Genomic DNA, 22,343 nt, shown 5'->3' on the forward strand with positions numbered 1-22,343 from the left:
TCTTGAACTTGAAAACTTGGCTCTATGAACTCAGGCTCTGCAGAACACACAGAATGGACCGCGGCAGCGGAGGCTTCTAGTGCGGTCCACACAAATAGGACCGCGGACCGCACAGGCTTGAAAGCTCCAACTTCACCCTCTCTGAACCTTGGCTCTGCGGACCGCACAGAATGGTAGTGCAGTTGCATTGTCTTCAGTGCGGATCGCACAAAACCTTCTGCAGCTGCACTACCTTAATGCATGAAGTACCAGCTCTCTGAATCTCCTTAGTGCGGTCTGCACAAAGTGTAGTGCGGCCGCACTAGGCCTGTTTTTTCTGAGTTTGTCTTGTCTTTGGTACTTGTGCAAGTTTCACTCCTTTTGAGCTGATCTTTGGCATCTTGTCACTTTATTGATCAAACCTGCAATCAAGCACAACTTATGAGCCTTTTGGGACTATTTTGTATGAATTTATAATCAAAGCGTAAGCAAGAAGGAGTATAAAATGTGTCAAAATCCCTAGTTATCAACTCCCCCAAACTTAAGCTTTTGCTTGTCCTCAAGCAAACAAAATAAGACCCACAAACAAAATAAGACCCACCCCTTAAGGGAAAATCCAAGAAATTTTCAGCTATCCTAAAGCAACCTCACTGGCATCAATTGGGACTAACAATTGCCCTCAATACAAATGAGTCATTAACAACATTTAACCTTTGAAAAACCATGGATCAAGTGTGACACAAGAGCTTCAAGAGTTGACTCAACACATCAAAGAACTCTTTTGTATTACTTTGGTCATTGTGGAACCCAAACTCATACATCCTCAACTCTCCCTAAGCAAACCTCACCTTTAGAATAGTGGCACTCAGAACGAGGTCAATGGAAGTTCACTCATCTCTCTCAAGAAAAAGTCACAAGTCCGGCTCTAGGTACAATATGCTTGCCCCTTATGTGAGTATCCACTATTGTAAGCTCCATTCAACTCAAGATCATATAGGGCTTTTGTGGAGATATTTTGAAGGTTTTTGGTTCAGGGTAGGAAATGTTTTGGTCTAAGTAGGCTCCATCTTCCTTTAAGCACTTTTTTTGATTCGTTTGGCACACATTCACTTGACTCTTTGAGTCATTTCACTTCTTTCTAAGGGGTTAGAGAGACACACTGTCACTCTTTTTTATGCATTTCAAACCTTTTCTCCTTTTTCAACTTTCCACACCTTTCATTCTTTGCTTTTCTTGAATCCCTTTTTATTCTTTTTCACATTGAACATTCTTTTTGTCTTTTTTGCTTTTCTTTCTTTTTCATTGCCTTTCCCTTTTTTTCATTTTTGTGCCTTTTTACCACTTTGTTGTCATCCTCATCTCTCCCCCCAAAACTTATACTTTTGTCATGTGCTATAGGAAAGATCGGGTGCCAATAGATGGTATCTTTTAGAATGGGTATAGGCTTGTATCATGGTTCTTGAAAGAAAAAGGTCTAAGGCTCAAAAGGGTTAACTAGGGATCATATCATTGGTAGGCTATGGAATTGTTCAAACTATCATCTGGATCAAGGAGAGCCTATAATCACGTCTCAAGTCAAAATTCACTTAGGATTTCGCCTCAACAAACATTCAGGGCAAGTTCTAGACCAATGGCCTCGCAATTCAATTACTCACCACACAAGCTAAGCGATTGCTAAAGACATACAATCGGGGGGCCACAACCATCTTAGATACGATTTGAGCACACAATAGTCCCGAAAAACCACTTGATGATTATTGGTCAACACAAGAATCTCAAGGTCACGACTTTCACCATCCTAAACACAACAACTTATTTTTGACCATGATATCAAAGGCATGTGCTAGGCCCAAGTGAAGCTTTGCTTGAGGTATCCTTAACTACAAACTACTAAAAACAAAAAGGAAAACGGACTCAAACCCTTAAGAAGGTTGTCACGACATCCATCATTGGGAAGAGCCACCCGGTTCACACAACACTCCACCTTTGGAAAGAACCGTGGCATTAAAAAAACCAAAGGCTTATTGAAAACGTCCAAAACAAAACAAAAAGCTACGAACATAAATAAGAAGCTAAAAACGACGAAATTTTTTGTGGAAAATAGAATGAATATATATAAGAGGGGATTTGAATATACAACGGATGGGATGAATATATACAATGTGATATAACTTTATATACAGACCAAAAGTAAAATAAAAATGCAATAAATATAACTAAATATCAAATTATATACAGACCAAAGATGAAAAATCAAGAAAGCATAAAAATGTATCAATATATATACAGTCATCAATTAAATGAATAGTAGGGCCTACCCCCTCAAATGAAAGTTGGCATTGTCCCCAATGCCAACTAGTCTAAATAAGCACCAAAAAGATAGAGAAAAAGGATATAGAAGACTCCCTAAGCCCTGTCTGTCTACATAGGATCATGGGTGGTCCCTGGGTCCTCTATGTGCTCGGGAACCTCGAACTAGTTCTGTGGTCTGCTCCTCTGCTACTGGAACCTGGGCCTGGACCGCGACAGCTTTGGAACTGGTACATCCTGTGGCTGACTGGAGGAAGTCTACGGTGGGTCCACCAACTGGATGATAGCATCATCAGCTCTAGGAATCCTCTTCCTCCTCTTCAAAGGCTTCTGTGTCTGCTCTGGCTATGGGTGAGCTGCTGGCACTGGGTCATCAAGCAACAAGTCTAAAGGCAGTTGGTCAGCCTTCAGTCTATCAACATCTACCCGTAGCACCTTCACGGACTTCTTGGAGGCCCGTGACTTCCGCAACTTCTTATGCACCTTATCAAGCTCCCTGAGAGCCTTGCTATGTGAATCGACTGCCTTTGAGAGCGTAGCCTGAGTATCGAGGATCTTCTTCTGGTTGTCAAATATCTCCTTGAGCGCATGCTCTATCGACTGTAGCACTTGTGGAGCTGGGGGAACTGACTGAGCCTCTACAGTGGTAGTCAAAATGGACAACTTGGATGAGGCAGTCTGCATCCAGTTGTTGATACTCAAAAGTGTCTGGCTCAGACGGTGGGCAGTAATAGGATAGGCTCAGGTAGATGGGATCTCCGGGCCTGCTAATGTGTATGGGCCAAAAGGAATGGCTGAGGATGTGGATGGACCGGGAGGGATATATAGAGATGTGGAGGTATGGTCATCAGAAGACACTACCTCAACCGACTCCTCAGACTGGCCAGTTGGAGCAGTAGCTGGTACTTTGTAGTTCTTGCTCTTGGGGTTGTCATCCCCCTTCATGATATACCAGGAAAATGGGGTTGTCGCCTTGACCTTGATGTCATATGGCCTCTTGTCCACTTCTAGGTCCTATAAGTACTCAGTGAGGAAATTGGGGAAAGGGTAGTTCCGGTCATGCTCCGCACCCACTATCGTGATAATCCGGGACATCACATTCCCCACATTTATGGGGTACCCCGCCATAATCGAAGCAACCAATACAGCCTGGTGGAGAGGAAGGGTGTTGTCATGAGTGGTAGGGTCCAACCGGCTGCAAACAAAAGTCTCCCATCCCCTCGCTTCAAAGTTCAAGGTCCTTCTCAATATTTTGACCCTAGCAATCAACCAATCGGGGACAGTACCTTGGATTTCCAGGTACTGTGCTAGCCATGGACAGACCTCCTCACCCATCTCTTCTCCATATACAGAGTCTCATCCTCCTCATTGAAGCCTTGGTATTCATTAATCGACTTCCTATCAAATAACACCTTGAGGTTCCGAACTTTGGTCACTTTGGAGCCCTTTTTAATGTGGGCTACATTGCAATAAAACTCTTTGACCAAGAGTTCATTGGCGTCCACACAAGCATCTAGAAAGTTCTCCCAACCCACTCTAGTTCTAAATTGTCTCTACACGTTGGGGTTGTGGGGTAGTAAGTCTTTGTTAATGAAACTCCGCTCCAGTATCAACTTTCTCACCAGCCACCACTCCCTAAACTTATGGTACGCCACTTCACTTACAAACCTATCCTCCGAAGCTTCGAGCTTCCTAGTTCTAGAAATGCCTCCCACTTGAGGCTCACCACCTTCAGCTGCTCCCTCATCTCCCTGTATATGCTCCTCACCTCCTTCTGCACCCTCCCCGGATAATGAAGCTGTGGGAGAGGTGGATTATTCCCCACTACTTTCACCTAAGCCCTCAGACGACCCAGAAAAAATGTTCACTGATGCTTGGGCAGTGGGGGAAGGGGAGAAGTGTCTCTATGTCTGGCCCTCTCCGGATACGGGATGTATTCTGGGATTGAGTCCGAAGAAATCTCCCGAGAGGGCTCGTACTCACTCCCCAACATGTCAATGGCTCTGTCAACCGCATTTATGGCCTTCCTCATATTCTTGATGTTCTGCCTATCTTGGGGAGTGAGTTTGACCATTTTCTGTTTTCCACCACGGGAGGATTCACCTCTGCCGGGTTGTTTCGAGCTTTTTCCTCGTTGTTTAACTATAGCCTACAAGCACAATCAAATGAACTTGTTAATATCATTCTAGCAATTAAAAGCAGTGTTATAGAATGAGTTGTAGATCAGTCATGAAGAATTGCAGACAATTGCAGAAACAGCCTAGTGCGGACCGCACAAAATGGAGTACGGCCGCACAGGGGTCAGTGCGGACTGCACAAAATTGACTGCGGTCCGCACATGGGTGGGGTTCAGAATACCCTCCCTCTGTATCGTGTTAGTGCAGACCGCACAAAACAGTAGTGTGGCCGCACAAGGGCCAGTGCGGACCGTACAAAATGTAGTGTGGCCGCACTGCCCAATGTTCAGCTTCCCAGTAGTTCTTCAGTGCGGTCCGTACAAAATGGTACTGCGGACCGCACAAGGGCACCGCGAACCGCACAAAAATGACCGCGGTCTGCACTGAGTGCCCAAAAATGGCACTAAATTAGGGTTCATGAAATTTTGCCTTAAAGTCCAATTTTCCACCTAATTAGTGTCCCTAAATCATTTACCAGTCCATTAAACTAACAAAGTCCTCATGAATTCAAAATTTAACTGCTCTAGCCTAGGTAATTGAAATAAATACGGGAGGAAGAAGAAAAGAAACTAAGAAAAGCAAAAATTAAACGAAATTACAAAATTAACAAGGAAAAAAAATGATTTCAAAGTTACCAGTTATGAGATGAATTGAGGAATGATGATCCTAAGTAGTTAATTACGAGCAGAGATACGAATGAACAATGTTTATAAGCTCTGAGGTTCAAATTTTGTGAAAAGAGTAAAAGGGGTCCCTCAGGGTCTATTTATAGAAAAACCCTGGAGCCCATTTTCACCAACCAGTGCGGTCCGCACTGCACAGTTATGTTCAAACCTGAGAAGGCAACGCTCTGCGGTCCGCACAGAATGGACTGCGGCCGTGGAGGTGCAGTTTGGACCGCACAAAATGTAGTGAGGCTGCACTGGCAAACTTCAGAGAGGTCTCGATTAACCCTTCACCAGTGCGGACTGCATAAAATATTGTGCGGCCGCATTGGCAACTTCAGAGACCTGTGGATATTTTCACCATATCTTATACTGCATCAACACAACCCTGCAACATCTCACAACTAGTTAGCCCAAAAATTAATCCTATACTACAAAGAAAATCAAATAAAACAAGAAGAAAAACACATGGGTTGCCTCCCAAGAAGCGCCTGATTTAACGTCGCGGCACGACGCAGGTTACCATTACATCATTTGAATTGAAGAAGTGCCACCACGTGGCTGTCATCAATTTTCCCAACATAATGCTTGACCCGGTGCCCGTTAACTCTGAAGACTTCACCATTTTTATTTTTCAAATCAAGAGCACCAAAAGGGGTCACAAACACAACTTCAAACGGTCCACTCCATTTGGATTTGAGCTTTCCCGAAAACAGATATAACCGGGAGTTAAACAAGAGAACCAAATTACCTACTTTGAACTCCTTCCCATGAGCATATTTATCATGAAGGTACTTCATTTTGTCCTTATATAAGGATGAACTGGAGTAGGCATGGAATCTAAATTCATCAAGTTCAATGAGCTGCTCCACACGAAGATTGGCTGCAACATCCCACTCAAGATTAAGCTTACTCAAAGCCCAGATGGCCTTGTGCTCTAACTTAACTGGTAGATGGTAAGCTTTCCCAAACACCAACTGATACGGAGACATACCAATTAGAGTTTTGTAAGTTGTCCGATAAGCCCATAGAGCGTCATCCAACTTCTTCGATCAATCTGTCCTATTTGCATTGACCGTCTTTAATAATATGCTTTTGATTTCCCGGTTGGAGATGTCCACATAACACTTGCTTGAGGGTGATAGGGGTAGAAGCTTTGTGATTGACATCGTACTTAGAAAGCAACGTGTCGAAAGCTTTATTGCGAAAATGAGATCCCCCATCACTAATAATCGCACGGGGAGTGCCAAACCTTGTGAAAATGCTCTTCTTAAGAAATGCAACAACACTCTAGGATTCATTGTTAGGCAAAGCCATGGCTTCAACCCATTTTGAGACATAGTCAACCGCCACGAAAATGTAAGTATTCCCACAAGATCTAACAAATGTACTCATGAAATCGATGCCCCAAACATCAAAGATATCCACTTCAAGAATGGTACTGAGAGGCCACTACAAGAAAAAGCCTTATTTAAGACCAACCTTTAGGGACGAGTTAATAATCTCGTCACTAATAATATATGTATTAAGACGGCATTATATTGTGGTCCTTAATGCTTTATTTTATTATGAAGATAATAAATCTGGTCCCAAAAAAAATAGTAACTGGTCCCAAATTATAATTGAGAGGCCTTGAGTGGGAGAGACTGCCTCCAAATCTAATGCCAAAATATTAAAAAACTATTATTTTCTAAAAATTAGGTGCCAAAATTAAAAAGTAAAAGGTTCTAAAAACAAAATTAAACCTCTGTATTCTCAAAACATAGTACCGCATAAAATCCTCTGCCCTAATCTTCGTCTAGCTAGCGTTAGAGCCGGTCTCGCTTATCTGGTCGTGTGCGAAATCGATCAACTGATCATCTGCCCTAGTTTCCATCTCCTTCTTTGAGAATCCAAGGCATGCCTCCTCTTTCAAGTTTCTCTTTTTCTTCTCTATGCGTTCTGATTTCGCTGATTGCAGATCTTCTACTTCTTCTTCTTCTTCTCCTCTAACATTAAAACATTGGTATTTTTCGTTTATATAATCAGTGGAAAGATTATTGGGTTGGGATTCCTAATTTGATAATTTAATTTTCTGAAGTGTATTCAAGTTTGTAGCATATTGTTTAAAGAATATTATTTCATTCAAAGTGCACACCAGTTTTGAAAGTTAATTATTCATTGAATGGCACATAGTTTTATGTATTCAGTGAGGGATTAATCGTGAGGATATTTGGGCTGCTATAATTTTTACTGTTGTTTGCTCAAGTTTGTTGTTTTGGATTTCTTCTATAAACTGATTGTTGGGTGTTGTTTCTGAAGGTTTATACTACTGACATTGTGAATATTTTTGTGTAGTTTACTTTTCCTTAGTTTCGTTGAGCATGCTGATTTATTTTCTCTTGTGTACATGAGCTATATCCCTTTTATATGTTGAGTTTTCAAGATTTATTGCTATTACTCATATTCTAAAATTATTTTTCAATTGCCCTATTTAATTTGTTGGGAATTAGGTCTCAAAGGCTTGATATGTTGGTTTCAGCTACATAATTGAAGCTTGTAAGATGTTAAAAAAAATAATTATGGGTATCTGTTATTCCGTCATCTAGCAAAATAAAAAATTCTTTGAGCTTTATGGGTTTTTATTTGTTTCGTTTTACTTCTGATCTTCTTTAAATTTGTGTATAGTTTATATTGTTCCTTAATGGGTCTGCATATTTCTTTCTATTATGTTATATTGTGGACCAAACTGGTTGAATATTGGAATAGGAGGGGTTCAAATGGAGTGGAATTGAGATTCTGGATTGGTAAAGCTAATTAAACTAGTTTGAGATTAAGACGTAGTAATTACAGTTTGTATTTAAGATTTATTTTTCAGTTATGATAATTCAATAATATTTGTATTTTCTTTGATCTTTTTCTTTGACTCATGACCTTTCTCCAAGATTATGGAACCTAGTAATAAATGAATGCAACTTGTTGATAATCGGCTCGATGAAGCCTACTTAATTGGAGTGCAAAAGTTTTTGGATTATGCTTTTCAGAAAATAGGAGAAGAATATGAAATACGATGCCCATGTATCAAATGTTGTAATACAACTTTAGGAACTCATAAGACAGTTGAGACACATTTGAAAGTATATGGAATAATTCAAAATTATACTTTATATCATCACGGGAAAAAGTTAGGTGAGCCACTGTCAGAATCAGAAAATGAAGACGGTGATGAACAGGGGTTCTTCCCTTTCATTTGCTTTTATAAGTATTCCCCAGATCAGTGTTGTGGTTTTAAAATCCCTGTGTCCCTCTCATTAATACGAGAAGAGCAACTTATGATATTGCATGTCATAACTCTACTATGAGAGTAGGATGAAGTTACTTGCATATCAGCGAAGGGGGTTGATAGAATATTCTTTCAAGAAGCATATATTTATCCATGTAAAACAACATTAATCATGTACACATAATTCGCGATAAGATGCTAAGTGTTGTTTAATTTCTATGTTGTTTCGATTTGTAATAGAAACATCTGTGGGTGCTGTCCAGATTACTATTAGAAGATATTTCATTATTTTCTTTCTTCCCCTCTCCTGGTTTTCTTAAGTTGATGGATAACGAGTCAGAAAGGGGTATTCTGTTGCTAGTCATATTTTCAATTGAATGTTGCCTGGAGTTATAGACTGATTACTTCTGTGATTCAGTAACTTAAGTCAGTTCCTTCCATGGACTGTTTTCGATTTTGCCATGTGTTTGTTGCATCTTGGTCATATAACCATTTTGCCAACAGTTACATATCCGTGCTAAAACTCTGGATGATATGAAAATCGGTGGGAAAGAGTGATTTCATGCTGTAAGTTATAGACAGAGAGAAATATATTCATTGGAAGTTTCTGACGTAGCTCTCAACTCCTTTTGTAGAGACATATCTATGCAAAAATATACTCTAATAATATGTTTGCAGCATGGCTGTTAAATCTGACTTGAGCAGTTGAGTTTCATGCTAGTACATCTGGAATATCCTTGATTTATAGACCTTTGTATTGTATCTCTAGTGCACCTTACAGTTCCATCTCTAGTGAACCTTACAGTTCTGCATAACCTATCTCTGTGATTTTGCCTTCATCATCCTGGAGGCCAAGTGTTCAAGTATATATTGTATGTTGGAATATTAAGTTTATTCTAAAGAATTTTAGAAGATCAACTTATTAATGTAATCTTAATGTTTCACAAATTAGGCGAGAAGCAACAGAAATGCGGCAAATCGAGCTAAGTTGAAGATGCTTCATCATATTGGTAGCAAGCCTATTCGTGAGATAATTTATCAAAAGGTATTATCATAAAATTTCTATTTTCATAATGAAAAATATTTACGAGCTGTTATTTGACATGTTTGCCTTTGATGTAAAGGGTGGAAAAGATGGCAACCCACCGGATTTGGCAACAATTTTCTTTGAGACCCGTAAGAAAGATAACAAACTTGTTGAACCTGAAGCAATTGAAAAACATGTATGTTTGATAAATTGAATATGTAAATTACTTGAAATTATGGTGGATTCTGATTTTAAATGTTCTTTTTATATATTTTGTGGGCCCAAATCGAAGAAATAATTCAAGCAGATCCATCTCTACCTAGCATAGATATTGTAGAAAAATGTTGTGGACCTCAAACTCGTAGCCATGTGTTTAGATTTGGGGGTGGAGTGAAGGCGAAAGACTTGAAAGGTGGAACTTCTTCAGAGGCTGAATTACTATCCGAGCTACGTTCAACTCGAGAAGAAAACAAATCTTTGAATGAGGAAAACAAATCCTTGAATGAGCGCTTGTCTACCTTAGAAGATGAGATGAAAGAAATGAGAAAAATACGAGAGTACTTCGCTGCTCAACAATCACATGTCCCGCTTACAACGACATCTCTCGTTTCAACTGAATGACCACTATTTTTGTCTGCTGACCAAGTTAGTAACAATATACCCAACTTTTTAATTTTATTCATAATTTGCGTATAGTCAATTTCTATATTACAGATTTATTTGACTTCACCCTTCTAAAAGGATAACGATTTAACTAATGTACAATGGTGTAGTAAGTAGTCATAGCTTCCTATGTAATTTCAATCTTTAAGCAAAGAACTTATCAAATTCGAGTTAGGTTCGAACTCATGACATGTGTCTACTCCACACATCACGCACTACTCACTAGCGGTGTTTAAATATGTATTATTAGCTGTATGGAAACTAAGTTATCACATTAGTAATGTTAGAAACAAGACGTAGATCTTATTTCTTCAATTTAGTTTTGTGCTACTATAAGTCTGTAACAAACCAGAGCTTTGAAAATTCTAGCAGCTGAAACTACATATGGGTCTTCACATGCTAGAAACTACAAAATCTCTGCACGAAAAGAGGTGGTCTACCTTGGAATTTTCATATATTCCCTTGCCCAAAGAACATATTAACTTTCAAAACAAATTGAAATAAAGTGAAATAAGCACCAATCCAAAAAGATAATGTGGTCCAAACCACAGTTAGATTCATGATATATCTCCTAGCACCAGTCTAGTTCGTCAATAATGTGGGTAGAAATCAAAAGAGACCAAGATCAAATCGCATCAAAGATAATAAAACCTTAGGTGATTTCTTCTCATCTACCTGAATTTTGATGAATAGAGTTTTTCGATACCTGCGTCGGTGGAGTAAGCAGATATCTAGTGAAATAGTCAAGGTACATACAAGCTGACTCAAACAACATCATAAAATGAGAAGATTGTCATAAATATCCAAATCGTAAAAGAAAGACCATCTGTCCACATTATACACAAGGTCCCTAGTAGTCCAGAATTTCAAATCAAAATCATACAAGTGACAAGTTGTGGGAAGGGATGACCACTTGCTTCTAAAAATGAATACTTTCCAACATACAAAATGACAAACAAATTATAGTGTCACAACTTGTAACACTATAGATGGCGCTGCTTATCGGAAAATCCAGTAGACAATAAAAATAGAGGATCTGAAGCATCAGAAATGAACATCCCCAACTGATTGTTGTGATCCAAGTATCATGTGCATTGAGAAGTCCAACAAGCAATGGTTCATTCAAGTCAGGGCTGTTCATGATAGAGTACTCATCTGGTTTATGAATTCTCCAAAATTATAGATGCTCGCGGATAATTTCTTTATGGTGTATTTTGAATTATATTGGTAGAACATGATTTTGAATGTCCTGTTTATTTGTTGTATGTCTTGTTTGTTCCGTACATAGCTGGTGATGTCTGTGCTCAGTAGAAGTAGATGATATGGTTCTCTTATGATTAAAAATTCCAAGTTTATACAATGCGTCATATAGAGTCCTACCCGATTTTGAATGTCCCACCCGATAAGCTATAAACACATGTAGTTGTGTACCCAAGACTGTTATGTTCTTAGGGATCTGTCTCTTGACATATGTCATTAGTAGTTTGGGTCCTGAAATTTGTCAAACACTGAAGTAAAAGTCTTTTTGGCCTTTCTGTACATTTTTTAACTTGATTTTCCTATCCTTTTGCCTCTTCATAATTTTTGTGTTTACCTGAATTGTGCTAGTTTTTCACCAGCAAAAGTTTATTCTTTTGAAACACTATGAATCTTTACTATTTCATGTCAGCCATGCTGGTTTAATAATCATTTGAATTATGTGAACAGTGGCTCTCTGTGTCAATTAGTTTTGGCCTGGCCTAAACGCAGAATGTTTGATTGAATGAATGACTTCTTTGCCGTTAAAGCTTAGATGATCTGCCAACATTCTGTTCTCTTTGTGTTTGTCAGAAGCATTTCATATCTTTTACTTATACCTTAGCCACTTGTAGGTTATAGTTGTCGCTCTCAATCTCAACAATAAAGTCCTCAATCGCCCCTACATCATAGGTTTCTTTTGTCAAGCTAGAAATTAGCCTAGTGATGTTGTTATCTATTCATAATAGTTGGTATCTTGAATGGTAAATCTCGAATTGTCGTACCGAGATTTATCGAACCAAAGTAAGATTAACTAACCCAAAGCTTTTCTAATTAATTTTTCTTATATTCTTGTAGCATTGTTGATGTTGCTGGATAACACCTGGTGAATTTAGACTGCTTTTGGGGTAAGCGATTTAACAATTGCTCATTTAAAATTATATATGTTATTTTACCAATAGTTATTTATCATTTTTTCAATCTTTTGTACTGACAGGTTTTGAAGACTGAAGCTACAAGTCAAGATTCAAGTTTAGAATATGCACAAGCTCATTATTATTTTGCTAAATGTTATGCAAAACTTGATATCATAGTCTAGCTCAGGATGATAGCTAAGTTTTTTTTGTTGAGGTGTTGAGAAAACATAGAAAGTAACATCATCATGGGATTTCAACTTGATATCTTATATTTTTATATCTAGATTTTTCAATAACAATTTGATATTGATTGATAAAAATTACTTTTTGTGGCATTGAGCTTTTAGGACTACTCATGGTTATTAAGAGACCATGAATACGATCGCTAAATTATAAAATTATTTTAAATAGTGACGTCGTCTCTAAACATAATCTAGGACCAGTTATAGGTTGGTCGCGAAAATGGTAACGATGGGAATGACGACCAGGTTTTTTGTGCGTCTCTAAAAGATAATTTAGGACCAGTTATAGTTAGTCACTAAAACGATTTAACGATGGGAATATATATATTTTTTTCATCATCTATTAGGGACGAGAAATGTAATCTCTAAAACTTATTCAAGACCAATTTTTTTGTCCGTCTCTAAAAGATAATTTAAGACCAGTTACAGTTGGTCGCTACAAATATTTCACGACAGGAATAAATAATTCTTTCATCGTCTATTAGGGACGAGAAATGCAGTCTTTAAAAGTATTTAACGACCAGATTTTTTGTCCGTCACTAATGTGATTTAACGACCAGGTACTAAGACTCGTCGTTATTGACATTTAGCGTCGAAGGCTATTACGACGGGTTACGACCAGCCTTTTCACATCGCAATTTGCCCTTTTAGGACCAGATTTCAACCTTTAGGGACCAGAATTCCCTTCCTTAAAGGCAATTTTTCTTGTAGTGAGCATCTCATCCCTTTTTGAAATTCCACCCGCTCTTTGGCATTCGTCACACTTCTTCACAAAATCACTCGCATCTTTGAACAAGGTTGGCCAATAGAATCCACAACCAAGAACTTTCGAGGCGGTCCTCACCCCACCATAAGGTGAAGAATGGCAAGCCTCTAAGATGCTCAATTGTTCTTCCTCCGAGACACATCTACGAATCACACCATCCGTCCAAATCTTGAACAAGTATGGCTCATCCCAATAGAAATCCAAACTACCCCACTTGAGGTTCTTCCTTTGGTTAGAAGAGAGCTCACACGAGATTACTCCGGTCACAAGGTAATTGGCAACATCGGCAAACCATGGCATATCATTCATTGACACCGCAAGGAGTTGTTCGTCGAAAAATGAATCATTGATCTCAAGGCCATCACAAGGCCTCCCCTCCTCCTCCAAACGGGACAAGTGGTCCGCCACTTGGTTCTCACTACCTTTCCTGTCCACAATTTCTAGATCAAACTCTTGAAGTAGTAACACCCATCACATCAATCTTGCCTTGGAGTATTTCTTTGTCATCAAGTACCTAAGGGTGGCATGATCGGTGTACACTATAACCTTGGCCCCCATAAGATACGATCGGAACTTTTCCATTGCAAACACTATGGCCAACAACTCTTTTTCGGTAACCGTGTAGTTCCTTTGAGCCTCATTCATGGTCTTGCTTGCGTAGTACACCGGATGAAACATCTTGTTAACCTTTTGACCCAAGACAGCCCCAACCGCAACGTCATTTGCGTCACATATGAGCTCGAAAGGCGAGCTCCAATTTGGTGCGGTGATTATTGGGATAGTGGTCAACTTAAGCTTGAGAAGCTCAAATGCTTGCATACATCTCTCATCGAACACAAACTTTGCATCTTTTCTAGTAGCTTGCACAAGGGGATTACCATCTTTGAAAAATCTTTTATAAACCTCCGGTAGAACCCTGCGTGCCCAAGAAAACTCCTTACCCCTTGACGGAAATGGGGGGAGGAAGCCTTGAAATCACATCTATCTTGGCTTTGTCAACTTCAATTCAACGCTTTGAAATCTTGTGGCCTAACACTATGCCTTCCTCCACCATGAAGTGGCATTTTCCCCAATTAAGCACGAGATTGGTGTCTTCACATCAGGCTAATACTCTATCCAAATTTCTCAAACACTCTTCAAAGGAATCACCAACCACACTGAAATCATACATGAAGACCTCCAATATATATTCCACCATGTCGGTGAAAATAGCCATCATGCATCGTTTGAAGGTCACTGGAGCATTACACAACCCGAACAGTATCCAAGAGAAAGAGAAGATTCCATATCGACAGGTAAAGGTGGTCTTCTCCTGGTCCTCTAGGGCAATTAAGATTTGATTATACCCCGAATATCCATCCAAAAAGCAATAAAAAGCACGCCCCGCAAGACGATCAAGCATTTGGTCAAGGAATGGCAATGGGAAATGATCCTTTCGGGTCACATTGTTTAGCTTTCAGTAGTCCATACATACCCCCCATCCGGTAACTACCCGAGTGGGAATAAGTTCATTGTTGTCATTTGTTACTATAGTCATACCACCCTTTTTCGATACATATTGCACCGGAGAAGTCCATGAGCTATCGGAAATGGGGTACACAACACCAGTATCCAACCACTTGATCACTTCTTTCTTCACCACTTCTTGCATTGCCTCATTCAATCTTCTTTGATGCTCCAAGGAAGGATTTGCATCATCCTCCAAGATAATTTTGTGCATACATAATGTGGGGCTTATTCCCCGAATGTCAGCCAAAGTCCATCCAATTGCCCTTTTTCGCTTTTGAAGCACCGCCAAAGTGGCCTCAACCTGCACGTTAGTAAGGCAAGAAGAAAGAATAACTGGTAAAATAGAATGTAAGCCCAAGAACTCATACCTGAGGTATGGAGGCAGTGGTTTCAACTCCAACACTGGTGGCTCCTCAATTGATGGTTTTGTTGGTGACGTTTTCCGGTTTTCAAGATCCAAAGACAATTTTCTAGGCTCATAGGAATAAGATCCCATTCTATGTAAAGCATTCACGCACTCCACTCGGCTTTCATCCTTATTGACATCAAGATTTAACAATATGGCTTCCAATGGGTCCTCCATATTGATCATTGCACTGGTGTCATCAATTATCATTGTTGTGACGAGGTCAACAAAAGGGCACACCTCGGTACTGTTGGGCTGCTTCATCTATTTGCACACATGAAAGATGACCTTTTCATCTCCCACTCTGAAAGTGAGCTCACCCGCTTCAACATCAACCAATGCCTTCCCCGTTACAAGGAAAGGCCTTCCCAAGATAATAGGAACCTCATAGTCCACCTCACAATCCAAAATCACAAAGTCGGACAACAATATCAATTTGTCCACTCGGACAAGCACGTCATCAATAATGCACAAAGGTCGCTTCATCGATTGATCCGCCATTTGAAGTCTCATTGAGGTTGGCCTAGGTTTCCCAATACCCAAAGTTTTGAAAACCGAGTAGGGCATCAAGTTGATACTAGCTCCGAAGTCACATACAACCTTGGCAAAATCCGCACTCCCAATGGTGCAAAGAATGGTGAAAGCACCAGGATCTTCAAGCTTCGGGGCCATTGAACGCACTATAGCACTTGTAAGCACGTGATTTTTGCCCTATATGAGAATCACTCCCAAAAAATTCAAATAAAATGATTTTCCTTGGTGTGCAATTTTGTGAGATTTTATGATATTTTTGGATAATTGTTTGTATTTGTCTATGTTTGTTTATTTGTTAGATTAATAAAAAATATACAAAAATATGTCGCATTTTGCATGTAAGATTTAATTCTATAATTGTTAGTAATTAAATTAGTTTTACAAAAATTAAAAATTACAAAAACAGACATCTTTTGCATATTTAGCATTTAATGTCCAAATGAACAATTTTATGTTTAATTATTACTTAATTGTACGTTAATTGTTATTGGGAGTTAATTTTCGCTTTTATAACTTAATTTAGTTCTTAATAATAATTTAAGTATTTTTATAATTTAGTTTTAGAAAATAAAAGAAGAAAAAAGAAGAAAAATACAAAGAAAAATCGGATTGGGCCACTTCTTCAAATTTCAACCTCAGGCCCAAATAATTGCCCAATCTTCCCCACTACCCGGTCCACTTCAAACCGGGTCGACCCGGTCCACCCCACTAACCCATTAACCCAACACCCCTTCTTCATTTTTGTCCTAACACAAAACAAAAAAAAAGGAAAAACAAGACAAAAAACCTAAAAAACTAAAAAAAAAAAGCCATCCGCCTCCCTAAGCTTGGCTTCTTCTTCTCCAAGCATCGTCCATGGCTACCCTCAACCAGTTGCTTCTGCCTTCTTCTTCCTCAACCTCACCCTCGTCGTCCATGGCTGCCCTCAACCAGTTGTTTCTGCCTCCGTCTCCGACGAAGCGACCATCATCGCGACTTCATCTTCGTCGTTCGACGTCAAGCTCGAGTTTGAGCTCGATGTCCATGACTGCCCTCCTCCACCTCGCTTATTCTGCTTTCCTCTACTCCATAGTAGCTAACGAAACACACCCTCCACCACCTTCTTATTCCAGTCGCAAGATCCAGCTCCACCACGCCTGAGCTTCGGCGTTCATCTCCAGCCAAACCTCACCGCCATGAAAGCTGGCCAAAACCAGCAGTGAAATGCATCCAAAACACCCCCAAAAACGTCTTCAAAGCAGACTACCAAAGCATCACTAAAATGAACCCAAATCTCAGTAAACAACCTCGAAGACTCAGCTGAAAATCAACACCAAATAGTCCCGAAACTCGGACAAAAACGAACCAGCGCTGCTGCTTCTGCTTCACCTTCCTCATCGTCGTCCATGGATATTGTTGCTGCTCGAGCACAGTTTCTGCTGCGTCGACTGTTGCTGTTCCTCATCGACGACCTTAGTCATTGAACGCAGCAGCATGTCGACTGAAGCATAGCTGCTTCAGCTGCGTCCGCCACAGTCCGTCGACCTCGCTACTCCATCATCTTCGCTTCTTCATCGTTGTTTTGAATCGGTTAGTTGGTTTACGTTTCAAATTTCATCCATATTTTGTTCGTTGTTTTTCGGATCCAAAATCGATAAATGATTCAATTCTTGTTTGTTTGTCCGTCGTTGAAATAATTTTTTTTAGTTTGTTCATATGTTTTGTTGAATTAATTTTTAGATTTCAAATGGAAATTTAATTAGTTGTTTTTATGTTTATTTCATGTTGTTTTATTGTTTAGGTAAATATTTGTTAGATTCAAATTGAAATTTAATTAATTATTTCTTCAATTTGTTTCATGTGTTGTTATGTATTTTCCAGAAATTATTAATGTTGTTTGAATTCGTCATGTTTGTTGTTTAAAAAATAGATTTAGTTCATGTTCATCTTTATTTGAAGTTCATGTTTAATCCAGTGATTTAATGTGAGTTTATGTTCGTTTTTGATTTGTTGTTTTAATTTGAATCATGTATTTTGTTGTTTCTTTGCTCATTCATTTTTGGTCTAAGTTAACCAGGATTGGTTCCCGATATGGTTAATTTACTTCCATTAATTTTGAGTTGTGTTGTTCATCGTGTTCATATGATTTGTTGTTGAAGATTGTTGAGAAATTGGTCATCTTGGCTATATTTTGGTTAAGTTATGATTAATTGATTGTTTAGAGCTGATGGTGGTAGTTTGGTAAATTGCAATCCGTTCAGGGGTAAAATGTTAATTGCAATAAGGTCGGAGGGGCAGTTTGGTAATTGAAAATTATTTTGATTCTTTATGTTAAGCATGGGGGACAAAATATAATGGGGTGTGGGTGATATAATTGTTTAACATAATGGGGGACAAGACAAAATGTAATGGGGAGGAATATTGTATTTGTTTATGTTAGGCATGGGGGACAAATTATAATGGGTTGGGGATGTGGTATTTATTTAATGTAGGCATGGGGGACAATGTTTAAAATAAAGGAAACATTAAGTAGTGGGGACAAAGCATGCCATTAAGGAATATTTGGGGCTAGGGTCTTGCTATATATAGAGTCATTCTTGACATTAAAAGAGGACCAGAGATTTAAGGGAGAGTTTTAGGACTTGAACATTAAAAAGAAATGTTTTTACACTTAAGTGCGGACAGACTTTTACACTTGAGATAGCTTTAGACTGAAAGAGAGAAAGACAACTTGAACTCCTACTTGAATAAATTCTGTTTGTCTTTTCTCGAGTGTTATTCAAAAATAAGTAAACTACTGCATATTGTATCCGTCTCTCTTCTGCTTTAACTACGATTGCACTTGGGTATTGCTGATTTTTCAATCCGTTGCTGGGTTATTCTACTGGTTGTTACTGGTTTGCGGTATTGCGGAACCTGCTGTTGCTGTGTTATTATTGCTGCTGACTTCTCCTTCTTTTTCTTGTACTGCCGTTTCCAGGTACACATTTGTATACTCTCGGATTGAAGAGAAATGAAATATTAATCAGGCTTTGTTCCTGTTGAATCCCTCCTGTTAAATTTGTGTTTGAATATAATTTTTCTTTCTTTGTATAAAATGTAGTTGATTGATTTAAATGAGTAATGATGTCGCATATGTATAACTTCTTCCTCTAATAATGTTAGTTTAAATTAATCAAAGAATAGTTAATCTGTTTTGATATTATGGTGTGTCGATCTCACGTTTTAGTATTATTGAATAATAGAATATAGAATGAAAGCAGTTTTTCTTTGTGCAAACTCGATCGCAATTTTCCATTCGCATTAGCCGTAAACTAATAACTAATAAGTTATGTTTTAGCATGTAATTAATTAAGAGATTTTCTTTTATTTTAGAGACGAACTTAATAGAAAAATATAGTCACTGTAGGTTTATCCTTTTAAATAAAAATAAGACGAGCCTCGACAAACAAAAATGCACAAGCTGCGGGGCCCTCTAAATGTATATATTAAAATACTTAGAATTCGGGACAGGCCGTTTAGCGAATTTTACGGCCTTCCCAAAATAACAATACGCTAGTTGCTTTAGGCGCACCTTTAATAATTTACCCTTCTTAAACACGGGTGCACATTGATGTGACCCAAAATCCAAATCTCAACGGAGTCGGAATGTGTTAACAACTACGGGTGCATTGATTGTGACATGGTTCGAGATGCATTTTCAATAAAAGCGGTTTAAACTTAATAAAAGCACATAAGTCACAACATGTATTTAAATCAGATATTTAGCCATTATAACAATTTAAGCGACCGTGCTAGAACCACGGGATTCGAGGGTGCCTAACACCTTCCCTCGGGTCAACAGAATTTCTTACTTAGAATTTCTGGTTCGCAGACTTCATTTGGAAAAGTCGAAAATTTCCTCGATTTGGGATTCAAGATAAACCGGTGACTTGGGACACCAAAAGCCAAACCTTTCCCAAGTGGCGACTCTGAATTAAATAAATAATCCCATTTCGAATATTGTCACTTTAATTGGAAAAACTCCCTCGCGCATTTAACCCTTCGGGGCGGGGCGCGCAAAAGGAGGTGTGACAGCTCTGGCGACTCCGCTGGGGAGAAGCTCACCCAGAACCACTGGTTTAGGGTTCAAGAATTCAAGCTTAGAATAATTGTTATGTTTAGATTTATTATCTGATATTTATTACGTGTTTTGACATAACGTGCTAAACGTTGTCTTTTACCGCTTTGATATTATCTGAAATGTATATAAACTGTGCTGAACCCTTCTCTCTTCACCTCCGGGGAGAAGCTCGCTGGTCGAGGCTCCCTATTCTGTTAGTGTCAATACCTGAAATAAGAAAGAGGACGGATAAGTTACGAAGTCGGACGGCCTTTTGGTTCCCGGTAAGTTGCCCCTCCTCGACTCGAGTTGTCCGCTCGAGTACACAGTCTAGAACATCTACCCAGGTTATAAACCTAGTATAATGAAACATCATGCCGGATCCCTAGTAGGAACGCTTATTTGCATCATGTTGCATTTGACATAGGGGACTCAACACAGGGGTTGGGTCCGTCTAGGACAGGCAACCTTGAATGAAAAGACCATCCTGCTGCATCCCGTTTGTTCTGCGCATCTATTTGCTTCAGATCTGCATGTTGACCGGTTTCCGAAAAATTTTCAAAAAAAAAGAATAGCAGGGTAGGGAGATAATTACTTATTCTTTTGGAAAAAAACCCAATGTCCAAGTAATGTCAAAACCTCACCGGAATTTTCTTTAAAAAAATTATATAAAACAAAATGAAAACAAAACATGTCTTTCAGTTTGACTATTCATTTTAATCACTTTCAAAATCCAAAATATATATAAATAAAAAAAATCAAAAAATTTATCGTTTCATTTGTAGTACCTCTTTAAAAGATTTTCGAAATTTCAAAAAAAAAATGAAAAAAAGGGAAGTTTAAAATGTATAAGTATTTCCTTGGTCTCTTTTCAAAAAATAAATAATAAAAAAAAACATATAACAAAATTCCAAAAAAAAAAATAGTTATTCTTCTTTTCTTTAAAGGATTTTATTTTTGTTTCCCCTATTTTGATCCGACAGAACTACGCGGGTCTGATTCTCACCGGATGTGAGATACGTAGGCAAACCTCATAGGTTTCGACCCCAATTTTCAAAAAATATCCAAAAATATTTTCCTTTAGTTCCTTCTTTATAAATCTTTCCTTAGAAAATGCAAAAAAGAAATAAAAAAATAATATAGAAGTTTTCTTTAAACTCAAATAAAAAAATAATAGTTTCCTTCTTTCTGAAGTCTTTCATACGAAAAATGAAATAAGAATTAAAAATCAGCAACAAAAATCCAAAAATACTCTTTTCTTTTTTAGTCTTTCTTTTGTAAATGTCCATAAAAATAAATATTTGAAAAATTAATTCCAAAAACTATTTTCGCTTTTCTTTAGAAGTGATTTTGTAAATAAATAAAAACTCAGAAATTCCAAATCATTTTCTTAAAAGTCCCTCTTTCAAAATTTAAGAGGCAACATCATAAATCAAAAAAAATATATTCTTTCTTCCGTAGAAAAAGGTGAAACAAATGAAAAATCAAACAAACACATTTTTTTTCTTCTTTTTTTAAAAATAAAAATAATATATATATATATTCCCAAAGTTCAAGTCAAAAGCAAATAACTTTTTTAGAAGTCTTTCTTTAAAAAATAAAACAAAAATCAAAATAAAAAAAATATCTTCTTTCTTCTTTTAAAGCATTTCTTTCGAAAATTCCAAAAAAAAAAAAGAGTTAGTTTACTTACTCCATTCACGATCGTGAGAACTACGCCGGTTTGATTCTCGCAGGGTGCGAGATACGTAGGCAACCCTCATCGGGTCCAGCCTCCCCTTTTTCAGAAATGTCCAAAATGTCAGAATTTTAATTTATGAGTCAAGTGATGCCGTTTTGTCAAGAATAGCCAAATGTTCCCGAAAGGGACGCCGGAAGGCTGACTTTGCACAAACAGCCATTTTTGGTCATTTTGAACTTTGACCAATTTGCCCGACAGCCTTGGAATCCTCGTCCCCGAGGCTCTGTGAGGCCATGTTCCCAATGTCGGATCATCATTCTGGAAAAAAAAATCAAGTGATGTTGTTGTTGTCAAAAACGGCCAAATGTTCCCGAAAGGGACGGCGGAAGGCTGACTTTGCATAAACGGCCACTTTTGATCATTTTTTAGAGTTTTGATCGGCTGACCTTCACAGCCTTAAAATCTTCATCCCCGAAGTGCTGAAAGGTCGTGTTCGAAAATCGGATCTTTCTTTCTAAAATATAGTCAAATCATTTTTGAGTCAAATCATTTTTGCTTAAATCACCTTAATAAATGTGCAGGATGAGCACAATGCAAAATAAACACTTGTTTCTTTATTTTCGCACTTGTTAGGCCCGAACTACGCGGGTTTGATTCTCACCGGATGTGAGATACGTAGGCAACCCTCATTGGGTCCAACCCCACCTTTTGCTAAAATAGCCAAAATCAATAAATAAATAAAAACGTGTCAAATTTTAAATTTTGCCATAAATAAGTTGGGTGGTGTCCAACCTTCCCTTTTGCTAAAAATAGCCAAAAATATATGTCAAATTTTAAATCTGTCATAAATAAGTCAGGTGATGTTGTTTTGTCATAAATAGCCGAATG

General features: G+C 38.3%; 1 long non-coding RNA gene across 2 annotated transcripts; it reads left to right on the forward strand.

Moving 5' to 3' along the window:
* The first annotated feature begins 6,887 nt into the window (after nt 1-6,887).
* On the forward strand, nt 6,888-12,498 carry LOC107770011 (uncharacterized). 2 transcript variants are annotated; one of them, XR_012700391.1, is made up of 6 exons: nt 6,888-7,028; nt 9,346-9,438; nt 9,518-9,616; nt 9,798-10,065; nt 12,178-12,227; nt 12,317-12,498. It is a non-coding gene; the product is annotated as an uncharacterized LOC107770011 (long non-coding RNA). The 2 variants fall into 2 exon arrangements; XR_012700392.1 differs by lacking the exons at nt 12,178-12,227; nt 12,317-12,498 and having other exon boundaries at nt 6,891-7,028; nt 9,713-9,851.
* Nucleotides 12,499-22,343: the final 9,845 nt, after the last annotated feature.

The sequence above is a fragment of the Nicotiana tabacum genome, chromosome 16, assembly GCF_000715075.1.
Source record: "Nicotiana tabacum cultivar K326 chromosome 16, ASM71507v2, whole genome shotgun sequence".
In the NCBI taxonomy this organism is placed as follows: domain Eukaryota; kingdom Viridiplantae; phylum Streptophyta; class Magnoliopsida; order Solanales; family Solanaceae; genus Nicotiana; species Nicotiana tabacum.